The sequence below is a fragment of the Apodemus sylvaticus genome, chromosome 1, assembly GCF_947179515.1.
Source record: "Apodemus sylvaticus chromosome 1, mApoSyl1.1, whole genome shotgun sequence".
Lineage (NCBI taxonomy): Eukaryota > Metazoa > Chordata > Mammalia > Rodentia > Muridae > Apodemus > Apodemus sylvaticus.
In genome coordinates, this window is record NC_067472.1 from 123,017,984 (window position 1) to 123,031,469 (window position 13,486).

At 38.1% G+C, this 13,486-nt stretch overlaps 1 pseudogene; it reads left to right on the forward strand.

Moving 5' to 3' along the window:
* Positions 1–11,359: 11,359 nt before the first annotated feature.
* LOC127687020 (60S ribosomal protein L37a-like) lies at positions 11,360–11,675 on the forward strand (annotated as a pseudogene).
* Positions 11,676–13,486: the final 1,811 nt, after the last annotated feature.

Here is a 13,486-nt window from a genome sequence, read left to right on the forward strand (position 1 = left end):
GTGTGCCTGTGATATAGCACATGCTAATTATCTTTTGTTGTTTGTGTATATACTTTAGACGCTGGCCCCTCTTCACTGGACCACTAATAAGGGGCCTCTCTCCTCCTAGTAGTAGCCTGTAATTCTTTGTCCAGAAGTAAGATTCATGAAATATTCTCTTTTCTACATTAATATGCCCATTAATACTCTTATTATAAGTTCATGTTTATGTGAACATTCTAATAAAGACTATTTCACAGTATTATAGTGGGGATGTAGTGGAGCATAAAGAGGAGGGACTAGATGGAAATATGGTAGACGGGAGAGATATATACTTAATCTTAGACTAATGGCCGAGAAGCGATGAAGGGAAAGAAATAATTCTAGTTTAATTAAAAATAATTATCTTGAAAAATTGTTATTTTTCTGTATATGTGTGGTTTATATTTTTGTGAAGATATCTCCTTTCTGGAAATATTAAAGAAAGAAAATCAAACAAAAAAGGCTTGATAATTGTTCATCGTGTATGCATTACTTTTAACAAATATTTTATTAATCTTTTATTATTAGAGACAATATTAAAGGTTTGGAGTGCATCTTCTCTCATGAATGTATTTCCCCATAGCCTAGGTACTATGACACAAATAGTGATGCAATGTCAGGTTTTTGCACTAGAATAAGAAAATAAATTGAAAAGGTTATCTTTTTTCCACTGCATGGTTTCGGCTCCTTTGTCAAAAATCAAGTGACCATAGATGTGTGGGTTCATTTCTGGGTCTTCCATCCTATTTCATTGATCTACCTGCCTGTGACTGTACCAATACCATCCAGTTTTTAACGCTATTGCTTTATAGTACTGCAGGAGGTCCAGGATACTGATTCCCCCAGAAGATTGTTTTCTGTTGAGAATAGTTTTAGCTATCCTGGGTTTTTTGTTATTTCAGATGAATTTGAGAGTTGCTCTTTCTAACCCTCTGAAGTTGGGATTTTGATGGGTATTGCATTGAATCTGTAGATTGCTTTGGGCAAGATGACCATTTTTACTATATTAATCCTGCCAATCCATGAGCATGGCAGATTTTTCCATTTTCTGAGGTCTTCTTCGATTTCCTTCTTCAGAGACCTGAAGTTCTTGTATAGATCTTTCACTTGCTTGGTTAGAGTCACACCAAGATACTTTATATTGTTTGTGGCTATTGTGAAGGGTGTCATTTCCGTAACTTCTTTCTCAGCCTGCTTATCCTCTGTGTATAGGAAGGCTACTGATTCGCTTGAGTTGATTTTATAACCTGCCAATTTACTGAAGTTGTTTATCAACTGTAGGAGTTCTCTAGTGGAGTTTTTTGGGTCACTTAAGTATACTATGATATCATCTGCAAATAGTGATATTTTGACTTCTTCCTTTCCAATTTGTATCCCTTTGACCTCGTTATGTAGTGTAATTGTTCTAGTTAGAACTTCATATATTTTAAATATATGGAGAGAGGGAGCAGCCTTGTCTAGTGCCTGATTGTAGTGGGATTGCTTCAAGTTTCTCTCCATTTAGTTTGATGATGGCTACCAATTTGCTGTATATTGCCTTTACTGTGTTTATGTATGGGCCTTGAATTCCTGTTCTTTCCAAGATGTTTAGCATGAAAGGATGCTGAATTTTGCGAAATGATTTTCAGCATCTAGTGAAATGACCATGTGTTGTTTTTTTTTTCATTTAGTTCGTTTATGTAGTGTATTGCATTGATGGATTTCTGTATATTGAACCATCGCTGCTTCCATGGAATGAAGCCTACTTGATCATGGTGAATGATCATTTTGATGTGTTCTTGGATTCAGTTGGCAAGATTTTTTTTGAGTATTTTTGCATTGATATTCATAAGGGAAATTGGTCTGTAGTTCTCCTTCTTTGTTGGATCTTTGTGTGGTTTTGGCATCAGCATAATTGTGGCTTCATAGAATGAGTTAGGTAGTATTCCTTCTCTTTCTATTTTGTGGAATAATTTGAAGAGTATTGGTGTTAGGTCTTCTTTGAAGGTCTGATAGAGTTCTACACTAAAACCATCTGGTCCTGTGCTTTTTTTTTGGTTTTGGTTTTTTTTTTTGGTTTTGTTTGTTTGTTTGTTTGTTTGTTTGTTTGTTTGTTTTTTTTGGTTGGAAGACTTTCTATGACGCCTTATATTTCTTTAGGGTTTATGGGACTGTTTAGATGATCCGTTTGATCCTGATTTAATTTTGGTATTTGGTATCTGTCTAAGAAATTGTCCATTTCATCTAGATTTCAACAAATGTTGGTGGCTCAACTGGAGGTCAGCATGCAGAAGAATGTGAATTGATCCATACTTATCTCCTTGTACTAAGCTCAACTCAAAGTGGATCAAGGACCTCCGCATAAAACCAGACACACTTAACCTAATAGAAAAGAAACATTGGAAAGACCCTTGAGGACATGGGCACAGGGGAAATGTTCCTGAACAGAACACCAATAGCTTATGCACTAAGATCAAGAATTGACAAATGGGACCTCATAAAATTACAAAGATTCTGTAAGGCAAAGGACACTGCCAATTGGACAAAATGGCAACCAACAAATTGGGAAAAGATCTTCACCAACCCTACATCTGACAGAGGGCTAATATCCAATATATACAAAGAACTCAAGAAGTTAGACTCCAGAAAGCCAGATAAACCTGTTAAAGTTGGGCACAGAGCTAAACAAAGAATTTTCACCTGAAGAACTACAGATGGCTTATAAGCACCTTAAGAAATGTTCAGCATCATCAGTCATTAGGGAAATGCAAATCAAAACAACCCTGAGATTTCACCTTACACCAGTCCGAATGGCTAACATTAAAAAGTCAGGAGACAGAAGGTGTTGGCGAGGATGTGGAGAAAGAGGAACACCCCACCACTGCTGGTAGGAATGAAAGTTAGTACAACCACTCTGGAAATCAGTCTGGCAGTTCCTCAGAAGAGGATCCTGCTATACCTCTCCTGGGCATATACCCAGAGGATTCCTTGGTATGCAATAAGGACGCATGTTCCACTATGTTCATAGCAGCCTTATTTATAATAGCCAGAAGCTGGAAAGAACCCAGATGTCCCTCAATGGAGGAATGGATACCAAAAATGTGGTATATTTACACAATGGAATACTACTCAGCAATAAAAACAATGAATTCATGAAATTCTTAGGCAAATGGTTGGATCTGGAAAATATCATCCTAAGTGAGATAACCCAATCACAAAAGAACACGCAGGGAATGCAGTCACTGATAAGTGTATATTAGCCAAGAAGCTCTGAATACCCAAGACACAATCACATATCAAATCATTCCCAAGAAGAAGGAAGGAGAGGGACCTGGTCCCAGAAAGGCTTAATACAGCATTGTAGGAGATTACCAAGATAGAGAAATACGAGGGAATTGATTGGAGAACAGGCAGATGGAAGAGGGCTTATGGGACTTATGTGGAGGGGGAACCAGGAAGGGGAAAATCATTTGGAATGTAAACAAAGAATATAGAAAATAAAAAAATAACTTTACCTGAGGCCAGGAAGTTACTCAGTGGCAGAAAAAAAATTAAAAGGCAAATAAAGAATATTGAATTTAAAAAAAGAAAAGTAAATTGATAGCAAAATTATTTTCCATATTAAAATACATAAAATTTAAACAAATGACTATTGCACAGATAAATCTCATGGGTTTACCAAAATGGACTATATAAGTTATTAACAGTATACACATTTAAATAAATAAATAAGTGACTTGGAGTGTACAACCACAAACAGGACATGTGTATCTTACAATCTTCTTCTGACTAGTAGTCTTTTTTTTCTAGTCATATGAAGTTTATTTCAACGGAGGAGCAATTTAAATCTCGACACGTGGCCTTTGAAAGTTACATTCATAATTAATCAGAGCAATGTTAGGAACTCATAGCTCTTGACATCTAACATCTTTTCTAAACAGCTCATTTAGCAAATTATGTCAGTAGTAGTAGTAGTAGCAGCAGCAGCAGCAGCAGCAGCAGCAGCAGTAGTAGTAGTAGTAGTAGTAGTAGTAGTAGTAGTAGTAGTATTTAGTGTTCCTTTACAATCCAGGTGCTACTCCCTTCCTGACCCACCCTCTCCCCCGACTGGTCCCCATCCCACCCCTCCTCCTCATCTCCAAGAGGATGTCCCTCTTAGTCCTAGGGATCATCATGGGAGAGTGGATGAGAAAGATTCTAAGAATTAAAGGCTTTGAATGTACCAGTGTCTTTGGAAGATGACATTTCTGCTGCATTCATAAACTCACAGAAGCTGTGGTTGGTACGAAAGATCGGATCAAGATAGTCACCATTCCTGTATGGAATGTGTAGAGACTCACGAGCCCCAATATCTAGCTGAGGATCCACTGACAACTTGATGGCTTCTCAAGAAAGGTAAGTTAGTTTTATTTAAAAATATCAAACTCTGTAGGTCAACCACACTACAGTGGATGGCCTCACCCCAGTTAGTATATGGGCAGCACAAATTGGAATTAAAAGACTGTTTAAGAAAGAGAAGACATATGAAGTTGGGTGAGGGTGTTAGATCTGGATGAAATTAGGGAAAGAGTAGGGGGTAAATATAAACAAAAGACATATCACACATGTATGCAATTCTCAAAAGTTCACTAGGATATATATAAATAAGATAAAGCAAATAATTTTGTTATTTCTTCTTATTATGTGCTATTGATAAATCATTTCATAATTTCTGACATATTTTCATTTAAAGTGTAATCAAACTATTCAGAAGCCTTCTTCAGTTTTTTTAGAATGTTGCAGTTTTTATTTTATTTTTTAAAATTTTTTATTGGTTATTTTATTTGTTTACACTTCAAATGTAATCCCTCTTCCCAGTTTTCACCTCTGCAAACTCCCATCTCATCCACTACCCCCTTTTTTCATGAGGGTGCACTGAGTTCTTTTTTGGCCACTTAATGTTCTATTGTGAATTTTATGGGAGCTTATTTAACAAGTTTTTAATTGAGAAACAGATCGGTAGCATCTAATATACTGCTATTACATCTTTTGTGTTAACTCATCTATGCATCATTTAGCATTGTTCCCAGTATATAGTTTTGCTAAAGTAAACATCAGAGTCTATGACTTTGCAATGTTTGAATTAATTTTAAGACATAAAATTTATTTCTATAAGAAATAGAAGCAAGCCCAGAACACCATCTAAAGAGAGATAAATTCAATCAGTTACTGATATGATATCTTCACCAATAGGTCTCGCCATCAATTTCTGAAAGGCACTTAAAATCAATGGCAGTAGCTTGTGAGGTTATGTAATATCTAGATTAACTTAGAAACCAACAACTCCAAGACAGTTAACCTTACCTGAAACTGACATTTGCATTTATCCCATGAAATACGAGAGAGGAATTGCCTTCCTGTTATATACAGAGTACCACAGCATAAACTCTTATCATGTATCTATATACTTTAGGAAATTTCTATGTTAGTAGATTTCTATATTGCTTATTAAATTTCTTTAGTTTTAATTATTCTTCACTGTATTTTTCCATCTATTCTGCTCTAAGCTCTTTTACATTTTTTTGTTTTATTATTAACCTTTCCTCCATCATTGCACCTGGGTTGCACCTTTTTCATTTGAACACCTCACTCCACCATGCCATGGCCCTTACAACTTAGAAAACTTGAGTTCTGTTGATACTCCAATTTAAACATTTAGCTAAAGATGCAAAGATAGTATCTATTAAAAACAGAGAAAATTCAATGTTTATTTTCTGATACTGGAATAAACTGGATTTAATATTGACAATATCAATCTATTTACCCTCAAGTTTCATTTCTTCTAGTTGAATAATATTCCCATTGCAGATATGTGCCACATGTGCATTATTCACTCATCAGCTTCAGGATATCCAGATTGTTTCCATATCCTGGATATTTTGACTGGAGCAGCAATGAACATGACTGAAAAAAATTTATGTAGAAGAATATATTGTGAAGGGGGTCATTTCACAATAGCCACAAACAGTATAAAGTATCTTGGGGTGACTCTTACCAAACATGCGAAAGATCTGTATGACAAGAACTTCAAGACTCTGAAGAAGGAAATGGAAGAAGACCTCAAAAAATGGGAAAACCTCCCATGCTCATGGATCGGTAGAATCAATATAGTTAAAATGGCCATTTTGCCTAAAGCACTATACAGATTCAATGCAATACCCATCAAAATCCCAACTCAATTCTTCACAGAGTTAGAAAGAGCAATTATCAAATTCATCTGGAACAACAAAAAACCCAGGATAGCTAAAACTATTCTCAGCAACAAAAGAAAATCTGGGGGAATCAGTATCCCTGACCTCAAGCAATACTACAGAGCAATAGTGTTAAAAACTGCATGGTATTGGTACAGTGACAGGCAGGAGGATCAATGGAACAGGATTGAAGATCCAGAAATGAACCCACACACCTATGGCCACTTGATCCTCGACAAAGAGGCTGAAAACATCCAATGGAAAAAAGATAGCCTTTTCAACAAATGGTGCTGGTTCAACTGGAGGTCAGCATGCAGAAGAATGCGAATTGATCCATCCTTGTCTCCTTGTACTAAGCTCAAATCCAAATGGATCAAGGACCTCCACATAAAGCCAGACACTCTGAAGCTAATAGAAAAGAAACTGGGGAAGACCCTTGAGGGCATCGGTACAGGGAGAAAGTTTCTGAACAGAACACCAATAGCGTATGCTCTAAGAGCAAGAATTGACAAATGGGACCTCATAAGGTTACAGAGTTTCTGTAAGGCAAAGGACACCATCAAGAGGACAGATCGGCAACCAACAAATTGGGAAAAGATCTTCACCAATCCTACATCAGATAGAGGGCTAATATCCAATATATATAAAGAACTCAAGAAGTTAGACTCCAGAAAACCGAACAACCCTATTAAAAAATGGGGTACAGAGTTAAACAAAGAATTCTCACCTGAAGAACTTCGGATGGCAGAGAAGCATCTTAAAAAATGCTCAACTTCATTAGTCATTAGGGAAATGCAAATCAAAACAACCCTAAGATTTCATCTTACACCAGTCAGAATGGCTAAGATTAAAAATTCAGGAGACAGCAGGTGTTGGAGAGGGTGCGGAGAAAGAGGAACACTCCTCCACTGCTGGTGGGGTTGCAAATTGGTACAACCACTCTGGAAAGCAGTCTGGCGGTTCCTCCGAAAACTGGGCACCTCACTTCCAGAAGATCCTGCTATACCACTCCTGGGCAAATACCCAGAGGATTCCCCACCATGTAATAAGGATACATGCTCTACTATGTTCATAGCAGCCCTATTTATAATTGCCAGATGCTGGAAAGAACCCAGGTATCCCTCAACAGAAGAGTGGATACAAAAAATGTGGTATATCTACACAATGGAGTACTATTCAGCCATTAGAAACAATGAATTCATGAAATTCTTAGGCAAATGGATGGAGCTAGAGAACATCATACTAAGTGAGGTAACTCAGACTCAAAAGGTGAATCATGGTATGCACTCACTAATAAGTGGTTATTAACCTAGAAAACTGGAATACCCAAAACATAATCCACACATCAAATGAGATACAAGAAGAAAGCAGGAGTGGTCCCTGGTTCTGGAAAGACTCAGTGAAACAGTATTTGGCAAAACCAGAACGGGGAACTGGGAAGGGGTGGGAGGGAGGACAGGGGAAGAGAAGGGGGCTTACGGGACTTTCGGGGAGTGGGGGGGGGGCTAGAAAAGGGGAAATCATTTGAAATGTAAATAAATTATATCGAATAAAAAAAAAGAAGAATATAGAGAAAAGTTTCTTTTTCTTATTTTTCCTTTTTAACTTTATCCATTCTAACTACATATGATGAATCTCAAAGTTTTTAAATTGCACTTGTCTGATTGCTAAGGTTGTCAAACATTAAAAACAAATCTTAGCCATTTGTATTTCATCTTTCTGAATTCTCTGTATATTTTATGTCCATATTTTAAATTGAGCTCCTTTTATTCTTCATGTTCAGTTTAAGTTTTCTGTATGTTCTACACACGAGCCTTCTGTCAGATAAGGCAATAAAGAATTTTTCCCATTTGAAAGCTGCCTTTTCACTCAACTGATGGTGCTGGTACAAACCTGAAATTTTCATTTCCCTTGGCTAGCTTCAGAAGCTTCTTTGAAATAAGGTACAGTGAATGCTACAAGTAGTGGTGGCACTATATTAGTAGTGTGGACTTTGGATCCAAGCACCCATGGAAGAAGAAGTCAGGAATACTGTGAATGGTACTAACTTCAGCTCTGTGAGATCTGCTCAACTGTTCTGGCATCCATGTTCACAAGTACAGACAGAATTCTGTCTAAACTCTACCTCACAGTTACTTGGTAACAGCCAGGTATGCTCCTTTCCACAGTTATCTCGCAATAGCCAGGTAGTTCTGACCCCCTATAAAAAGGGATACTTGCTCCCTCCTCCCTCTCTTGCCCTTCTCTCTTGCCTCTTACTCTCTTGCCCTCTTGTTCTTGTTCTCTTCCACATTACCTCCCACCCCTCTCTCCAGATGCTTATGGCTAACCTTCTACTCTTCTACTTCTCTCTCTCTCTCTCTCTCTCTCTCTCTCTCTCTCTCTCTCTCACACACACACACACACACACACACACACACACACATACTCACTCACCCTTTCTGCCTTTCTTTGCCTCTACTACCCACTTAACCCCCTGCCCCATGCCCTAAATAAACTCTATTCTATACTATACATCATGTGGCTGGTCCCGTGGAACACCGTCTCCCCCATACCTCACGACACCCCAATAGAACATATATCTCTTTAACTTTTTATAAACATATTACATACCACCATGCATGTATAACATACACATCTATACCCTCTCTCTCTCTCTCTGATTCTCTCTCCCTCCCTCCCTCTTGCCCGCCCTCCATCCCTCTCTCTCTCCTTCCCTCCACCCTCTCTGTCTTGCTCTTTCTCTCTGTCACACACACACACACACACACACACACACACACACATACATACACAAAACCACCCCCAAATACCACACAAAGAAATCTAAAAGTATAACAATAGCATCAATAGCATTTTGTTAAGTTGTTGAATTATGTAATATTTCATAACTCTTGGATAATTTTTCAAATAGTGTTTCATGCTTGAAGGGCAAAACAAATGCCTGGTAAAATAAGACTGACAATATGCCAGGATTTTATTATTCAATCTATGTTACATTTCAAAATAAAATAATAGGGTTGAGAACGTAAGAGATATAAGGCATGTTTAAGTTTCAAGCACATGTTAAAAATAGTTAACAGAATGTGGATCAAAATGGCAGAAAAGGACTCTCAGAATACATTCCTCCACTGAAACCTGACTTTGAAAATGATATAAAAGTTATGTTACAAAACTATGGAAGTGGATGGTTTTGCATACAGTACATTATTATAAGAAATGCATTGATAGTAGTGGGAAGTTTTATAATAACTCAGTACTTTTCCCTGAACTAGGACACACAGCATAATGTTAGAACAATGCTATCCATCTTGTTAAAACATTGAAAAGAGAAAATAAGACTTAATTGTAGATACTAACATTGTGTTCTCTAAGAAAAATAAACAGTAGTAGGTAGACATTAGTGCCCTTACTCTTGAAAAGGAAATTCTTTCAAAAGATATAAAATCAACACATCAATGGATTACACTATAGGGGCATGTGTTCCACTATGTTAATAGCATCCTTGTTTGTGATAGCCCGAAGCTGGAAACAACCCAGATGTCCCACAACAGAAGAAAAGATATAGAAAATGTGATTCAATTACACAATGTAATGCTATCCAGCTATTAAGAACAATGATATTCTGAGTTTTGCAGGCAAATAGATAGAACTAGAAATTATCATCCTGAGTGTGGTACCTCAGACCCAAAAGGACATGCATAGTATGTATTAATATGTGGATATTAGCCCAAAAAGTACAGAATACCCAGGATACAGTCCACAGAACTCAAAAAGGTTAACAAGCCTAATGGCCCAGGTGAGGACACATTAATCCCACTTGGTAGGGAGAAGAAAGCAATCACAGGAGCCAGGAGGTACAGAGGGTATTGTGTGGGAAAGGGGACAGGGAGGGAAAGAGAGGAACATGATCAGGTATTGTGTGGGGAGAAAGGACAGAAGTTCTGAGGGCCCACAGAGAGAATGGAAACAGGCAACTTCAGGAGGTAGGAGGTGGGAGGGGTCTACTCCAGAATGTACCAGATACCTAGGAGGTGAGAGATTCTCAGGACTCAAAGGGAGGGACCTTAGATAAAATGTCCTACAGTGGGGAGAGGGAACTAGTAAAGTCTACTTCCAGAATCTAGGCAGGGCATAAAGTGATTAATGGGGTTGCCATCCCCACAGTCAAAATCTCTGACCCATAGTTGTTCCTGTCTGATAAAACTTCAGAGACAAAAATGGAGAAGGGCCTGAATGAAAGAAGGTCCAACAACAGGATCAAATTGGGATCCAGCTCAAGAGGAGACCCCAAGGCCTGACACTGTTATTTAGACTATGGGATGCTCATAAAAAGAGGCCTATCATGACTACTCAACGAAAGACCCAACAAGATGCACAGATCAACAGATGCAGAAATTTACTCCCAACCAATGGACAGAAGCTGCTGATCCCTGTGGTTAAATTAGGGAAAAGATAGAAGAAGCTGAGGAGGAAGGCTGGCCCTGTAGAAGGACCAGCAGTCTCAATTAATCTGCAGCCCGGGTATCTCTCAGACTCTGAACCACCAACCAGGCAGCATACAGCAGCTGATATGAGGCCACCAACATATATACAGCAGAGGACTGCTGGGTCTAGGTTCAGTCAAAGAAGATAGCCTAACCCTTAAGAGATTGGAGACTCTGGGAGTATGGAAGTCTGGTGGGGTGGAGATAGGGGGTTAGAGATATCCTCTTGGAGACTAGGGTTTGGGGTTGTGGTATAGGATGTGGAACAGTCAGAGGCTGGACAAGAAGGGTGATAAAATTTGGCATGTAAAAAAAGATTAAATAAAATTAAAAAATAGAATAAAATCAGCCTGCGTAAAAGCTATCTGCACACATTTATTACAGTATGTTCACAGCAGTTGACATGGGGCTTAGGCCTGAATGTTCTTCCTAGTATAGATAAATAAATATGGTGTATAACATTATATTGTTTACCCATAATAATAACAAGTAGCCACGTATAGTAAAGCAGTCAAAAACTTAGCACTTGGCAGACAGAGGGAGGAGGCCAGATTGCAAAGTCAACCTTGGGTAGATAGCAAGTCTGAAGTTACTCTAGGCTATGTAAGGTCATGTCTCAAAGGAAATCTTGTTATTGGAAAAATGAATGAGCTCTTAGGGTTTGAGCTTCATTCCAGAGACAAAACTAAATGTGTCAATAAGGTTGGGATCATTGGAAAATATGGGAACTGCTATGATGCCTTCCTCAGGAACATGGTGAAGAAAACTGAAATCAGCCAGCAGTCCAAGTACACTTGCCCCTTGTGTGGCAAGACCAAGATGAAGAGATGAGCCCTTGGCATCTGGCACTGGATCCTGCATGAAAACATTGGGTGTCGGGGCTTGGACTTACAATACCACTTCTGAAGTCACAGTGAAGTCTGCCTTCAGAAGACAGTAGAAACCGAAAGACCAGTAGAAGCTCTATCATCTGAGACTCACCTAGCCTGTAATAAATGAGTTAATTTATATAAAAAGAAAAAGAGAAAGAAAAATGATTGACCCAGAAGGACATAATGTTAAGTGAAATAAATAAAGCACGACATCAGGACAAATAGCATATGATACCACTAAGTGCAGAGTCTAAAATTTTTTATCTCTAAAAGAGGAAATGATGAATAACCTTTGGATAAACTAGTACTTGTGGGAAGAAGTTGAAGAGACATTGGTACAAAAATTCATTCTCATAGGTAAAGAATTAAAAAATTTAGGAGATATAAAACAAAATGACTATCTACTTGTGCTTTAGTCTTTTGTTTTTAAATTTCTCAGAAGAGAAATTGTGTTTTTACTACAAAGTATTAACAGGCAAATATATTGCATTTCTTACTTTGTTGGATTTAGTCAGTCTACAATAGTATGTGCATACAAATTTCACCATGTAATAACTGCATCTAATTGTGAATGTTACTACTATAAAGAAGTCATTCATGTTAATCCCAGACAAAGCTGTTGCTAGGAGACTGTAAAAGAGGATAATTATTCCTCATTAACAGAGTAATTTATCAAAGTGCCACTCTGTGTCCAGTTCTTCCCTTCAGGATCTAGGCCTGTTGAATACTAGGCTGAAGGGAGGTAACCTTAGCTGGAGCAGGTGGGTGCACACAGGGCATGGGTGGGCAGTGAGTGTGCCAGTAAAGAAAACAACCCCCCTCCAGGAACAGCTTGGAGAACTGACTCTGTTTATTGTGCGGTGGGTATTAATGCTAACTGGAGAGATGGGCAGCAACTATGGGACAAGGGTTGTGGGGCCATATACAACTTGCCAGGACAGCATTGTTGGAAGATACGTCATCTTCATACTCAGGGCATAGGAAGCACCTGCGTGGGTGGGAATCCTTAAAAGGTTAAATGCTGTCAGGGTAGTAAAATCCTACTAAGGTTGATAGTGGGACATCCAACTTTCTGGCACCAAGTTGGGAGTGCAGAAAGAGTCATTGCCTGTCGTCCTCATCTGAGGTATCTGGGTTGAAGCTCTCCTCCACCTTTCCTCCATCTCCCCATTTATCTCGGGTCATTACAGTCCCACAGAAAACATTTTCAAAACCCAGGAAAATAACTTCTGCTCATTCTTTTTTTTCTTATTTTTTTATTTTATTTTATTTTTTTATTTACATTGCAAATGATTTCCCCTTTTCTGGGTCCCCACTCCCCTCAAGTCCCATAAGCCCTCTTCCATCCCCCTATTCTTCCATCCACCCCTTCCCACTTCCCTGTTCTGGAATTCCCCTATACTCTTGCACTGAGTCTTTCCAGAACCAGGGCCCACTCCTCCATTCTTTTTGGACATCATTTAATTTGTGCTCATTCTTTATGCACCATGAACTTTATACACCTCCCAAATATGCAAATTTCCCTACAACTCATGTATATGATTATACTATATTATATTTTTATTATATATTGGTTTATAATACTTTCATTTGATATTATGGATGAGGAATATACCATTATATGCCATATTTATTTAAACATTATGTGATGGACATTTAGACTGAAGTCATATATTTATCGATGTGAATATGTTGCAATAATGTATAGAGATTTATCTTAATAATCTGACTTCACTTCCTTTGAATATATGCTCTGCCATTGGATTACTGCATCCCATGGCTGCTTACTTTTACTGTTGAAAATCATGCAGCACGTAGCAATATGTCAAAAACTATTTTCAACTTTAATTAAAACATCAAAAAATCAAAATAATTGCTAGAGAATCTAGCTCAGCCA